A 5,179-nucleotide genomic window follows, 5' to 3' on the forward strand; every position below is an offset into this window, starting at 1 on the left:
AGACAGCGTTCATGAACAAGTTTAAAGTCAAGATGGATGGAGTGATGAAATGGAGATACGATTTTTTCTAGCAGAGCGTACCCTCCGGAATCACTACACATGAGGTGAGCGTCTAGTGGTCTAGGGATAGGCCCAACACAGGGCCCGCGGGGCCACAGTGGCGGTCTTGTCACTACCTTTGGTGAGAGTTCACGTGTGAGGCCTGGGGTCCACATGACTAAATGTAAACCCCCAGGTTGGCCCGAGACTCGTGGGAGAGGCTGCCCTGAGGCTGGTGGAGTCGGGAGGGTGGTTGGCTTCATCACAGGATTCTGTCTCCTTCTGGGTATATTCGAGATTTTCCACAATGAAAAGCTGAAAAGAAGCAACAGAAATAAGAAATCACAAAAGAACATTGATAAATGTGACTAAATGGAAATGTGAAAACTTCTAAGACGATGGAATGACCCCAATCTCAATGAACGGAACTTAGCGAACCAACCAGGAATCAAGGCAACCAGGGCCCACACTGACCCTCTGTGCAAAGCTCACAGGAATTTTTTAAAAACCATGGGCAAATCCCGAAAGATGAGACACAATTGTCTGATAAACATGCAGAAAACTAATAAGCCCTGTCTGCCTGCAGTTTTTAAAATTACAAGTAGCCGGGCGCAGTGGTTCATGCCTATAATCCCAGCACTTTGGGAGGGTCATTCCAGTCCAGGGGTTCAAGACCAGCCTAAGCAACATGGTGAGACTCTGTCTTACAAAACATTTCTTTTTAAAATGAGCCAGGCATGGTGGCACAAACCTGTAGTCCCAACTACTCAGGAGATTGGGGTGGACTGATCTCTTGAGCCCAGAAAGTCAAGTGCAGTGAGCCATGATCACGCCACTGCACTCCAGCCTGGGCAAGAGAGTGAGACCCTGTCTCACAGGCAGGGTCCTCCTGCCGGCTTGGAGCAGAAAGGCAAGAGGGAAGCCAAGGCGAAAGTCCCCCAGAGGAGGACTGGGGACCCTCCCTGGGCCTGCGTGCCAGACAGGACCAGGCAGGAAGCAGTAGGGGGGTGGGGCAAGGCAGGGGAGGGCAGGAACTGGATGGAGACTCCTGGGCAGCCCGGCCCGAGTGGCTGCACTGTGCCTCAGTCCACATTGTAGTGCCCGTGAGCCTCTGCTATGGGTCCCAGCAGGAAAACCCTCCTCCTCCAGCCTGCCAGGGGCCAGGCAGGGCAGGGGCTGCAGATTCACCAAGGATGCCTGGGACCCTGTCCAGAGATTCTTTCCTGCCAAAAGCCAGCTGTATCCCACCCATCCCCATAGGGACAGTGACGCCCGGCCAGGCAGAGGCATTCAGGGAGGAGCGCTCTGCACTCCTGCACCTCTGAAATGCTCAAGTGCTTGGCAAAGGCGCTGAGAAGACTCAGTGTGGCACACACACTGTGCACGTTTCGTGACTGAGTGGGAGCCCCTGACCCCTGGCTGCCTTTCCCCTAGGACCCCCCTCCCCTGAACCCTGACCCCTGTCCCCTGGCTGCTTCCCCTGGGCTTTGGGCATCACTGACACCCACCCCTCTGCTCATCTCTGGCCAGGCCCCTCCCGCAGCTGGCCTGGGGAACTGAGTCGCTCATTGGTCCTGGTGAGATTAATGTCATCAACTCCAGTCGATTTCTCTGTCATGAATGGTGTCCAGTCCCCTCCACCAAGCTGGAGGACGCACCCACTGAGGCTGACTCTGGAGGCCTCCTAAGGCTGAGGTGCCCACATGTGGAATGCCCTCCAGGCTTCAAGGAAACGGAGGGGGCACAAGGCCTCAGGGCTGCACGTGCCAGATGACAGACTGGCCAAGTGTGGGAGACTTGGCCCACTGGGGAGCCCGCAGGGGAGCAGGGCTGCTAGGTTGTGGGGGTGGGCGTGCCAGACCTGCCCTGCCCTACCCTGCTGCTCCCATGCCCAGGCCCCACCTGGGAGGCCTGTGGGCTCCATCGCCACCTGGTGGTGCTGCCCGGAATCGCGGCCTCATCAGGAGGCCCCACCCTGCCCAGTGCCTGCCAGCCCCTGGTCCCAAGCCCTGGGGAAGCGACAGTGGTGTGGCCTGCAAAGGCCAGGCACCTCAAACCACTCCCCAATATGCTGGGGAGACATGAAACTGCCAAAGTGAGACTCCCCCCGCCCCCCAGGGAGGCGTAGGGCACTTGGGTGTAGCTCCTCTGATCACCTCTGCAGAGGACCCCAGGGTGCAGCCCACCGCCCCACGGAGCAGCCCATTGCTTTCCGGGCAGTGAAGACCCGGGACATCCTGCCTCCTGCTGGGCCAGGGCAGCTCCCTGCACCTGCAGCTCCCACCTGGCCCTAACCACCCACTTCACTTCTCACTGTCTACAGAGCCCGGCAGGCACTGCCAGCTTCTCCAGGGGCATTCATGGTGGGGACAGAGGGCAGGCATATGCCATTCATCAGAGTGCTGGAAGGTGCCCCAGCTAGGAAGGTAGGGAGGTTGGGGGTGCACAGAGGGGCAGGACAGGGGTGACGGGTGGGCCGGGGAGTGCAGGGGAAGGCTGCCAGGGACAGGCCAGACGGTGCAGAGGAGGCAGGAAGCTGGGGTGTGGGGAGCAGGGCAGGAGGGCCTCAGCTTTGGACAGGTGGCACTGAGCTCTCTGTTAGTTTCCAGCTGGAGGTAACAAATAGACATTTGGATATTGGAGCCTGGAGCTTGAGAGATAAAAAGTTGGCTAGAGGGCATGGTGGCGGGCACCTGCAATCCTAACTACTGGGGAGGCTGAGGCAGGAGAATCACTTGAATTGAGAGGCAGAGGTTGCCATGAGCCGAGATCGCGCCCTTGCTCCCCAGTTTGTGCAACAAGAGTGAAACTCCATCTCAAAAAAAAAAAAAAAATGGTGACTAGATCTAGGCACTTGAGCCTGTCAGCTGTTAGATGGCATTTATGGCCACAACACGGAGCAAAATAATGAGGGAGCGAAGTAACAAGGAAGAGAGGAAGCACCGGGTCCCAGAACAAGAGGCTGGAGAGAGGAGGAGCCGGCAGAAGAGGCCAGGCGGGGTGAGCCCTGCGTGGGGCCGGGGAAGCCCCAAGTGGAGGGCTCCAGCGGTCAAGGGGACAGCGAGGGGGAGGGCGCCATCCATGGACCAAAGATCAGCCGCTGCATGAGCTGGAGCCAGCGCCAAAAGCACGCATCCCCTGACACCCCGGCTCCTCCCTGCTGCACACACGCTCCTGGCACAGCTGGGCACTTGCGGACCCAACACAACCCTGGAAACCAGATCCTACCATCAGGCTGTGGTTCCCCGAGAGCAATGGGCCAGCCTCGCTGATCGGGGCCCCATGGCCGTTTCACCCTCACGCTTGTAGTAAGACCTGCTCTTCACTGAGGCTTTATGATTTCCTGAACTATGCTATGTATTTAGATATTGACTCCATTCAAACTGTCAAAGCCTGCCTGGAGAATAGGGGTCACTCTTCACAGAAGAATAAACTGAGGCCCCCAGAGGTCCAGAAACTTGACCAAGTTTTAGCACTTGGTTTTCAGTAGCAGCAACACCACCGGACACACCACTGCCTCCTGATTCCAAACCCCGGGTAGGCACCTGCCAGGTGGCGTCCAGCCCTGGCATATTTCCATTTGCATATTTGCGCCTCATTATCAACTTCTTTCAAGCCTGAAGACCCAAAAAATGCTCAGGACATTTCACATGGATTATCAAAAAGTACTTCAAATGGAATCATAGAACTTTTGGTCACTGGTGCCTTCCAAATAGGGATGCTCAGCCGATCTGTGTGGTGCTGAAGAGCCTGGGGCAGGAACATACCAGCAGGTGCTGACTGTGCCGGGCGCATCTCACCTGTTCCTCGGCAGCTGTCGGTTCTGTTGTCTAAACTCCCCCAAAAAGATAGATCCATGTTCTATTCTCTGGAACTTGTGAATGTGACTTCTCTGGAAAAGGGGTCTCTGTAGACATTAAGCTCAGGATGTTTATTTGTCTGTTTTTAGAGGAGTCTCACTCTGTCGCCCAGGCTGGAGTGCAGTGGTACAAACTCAGCTCATTGCAACCTCCACCTCCCAGGTTCAAGCGAATTCTCCTGTCTCAGCCTCCTGAGTGCCTGGGATTACAGGAGCACACCACCACCCCCAACTAATTTTTGTATTTTTAGTAGAGACGGGGTTTCACCTTGTTGGCCGGGCTGGTCTCGAACTCCTGACCTCTGGTGATCCACCAGCCTCAGCCTCCCAAAAGTGCTGGGATTACAGGTGTGAGCCATTGCACTCGGCCGAGCTCAGGATCTTGAGATGAGATCGCCCTGGATGACCCAGGTGGACTCCAAGTAAAGTGACAGGTGTCCTTACGGGAAACACATGGAGAGAGAAAAGGAGGAAGCTGTGCTGTGTGGAGACAAAGGCAGAGGTGGGAGTGACACAGCCATGGATGAAGGATGCCACCAGCAATCACCAGGAACCTGAAGATGCAGGAAGGAGCTTGCTGGCAGAGGGGGGCGGGTGGCCCTGCCAGCACCTTGACGTTGAACTGTAGGTGTTCAGCATGTGAGAGAATATGTTTCTGCTGTTTGAGGACACCAAGCTGTGGTTATTGGTCAGGGTGGGCACAGGACACTAATACACCTACCTCCTCATAGCCAGGAGGAGAGCGAGCTCCTGGGTGGCTGCTCGCCTGCCAGGTCCCTGGGACGGTCCATGGAGAGAAACCCAGCTATGCTCAGCCACAGCTCCACTCAGGGGTTGGACATGAAGTGCCGGGTCTGTTGCCATCCCATGAAATTCCAACTTTCAAGTTGCAAGCCTCCATTCCAGCCTGTCCAGACCTTTTGGAATCAATTCTGTTTTCTTACTGTTACTGACTCCTGACACCTAGACAATTAGGAAACAAGTCTTTAAGTGCGTGGACATTCATGGTTTTGATTGAAAATAATAATAATAAAAGACCAGGAGAGACAAGGACAAGCCTGAGTTCCCCTGAGGGTACCATTGCCCTTCCGTCGCACTGCTCTGATGAACAGACTCTTCAGGGGTTGACTGGCTGTGAGTTGGTGGCAGAGGCTGCCAGTTGCCTGTTTTGATATTTTCCTTCTCCTCCTGGGTGACAGAATCTCGTTTTACTGGAGACTGCAATGTACCCGGTTGAAGGCTACCTGTGCAGGACCTCCTTACAGATAGCCGTGGCTGCAG

Source organism: Saimiri boliviensis, chromosome 5, assembly GCF_048565385.1.
Source record: "Saimiri boliviensis isolate mSaiBol1 chromosome 5, mSaiBol1.pri, whole genome shotgun sequence".
Classification (NCBI taxonomy): Eukaryota; Metazoa; Chordata; class Mammalia; order Primates; family Cebidae; genus Saimiri; species Saimiri boliviensis.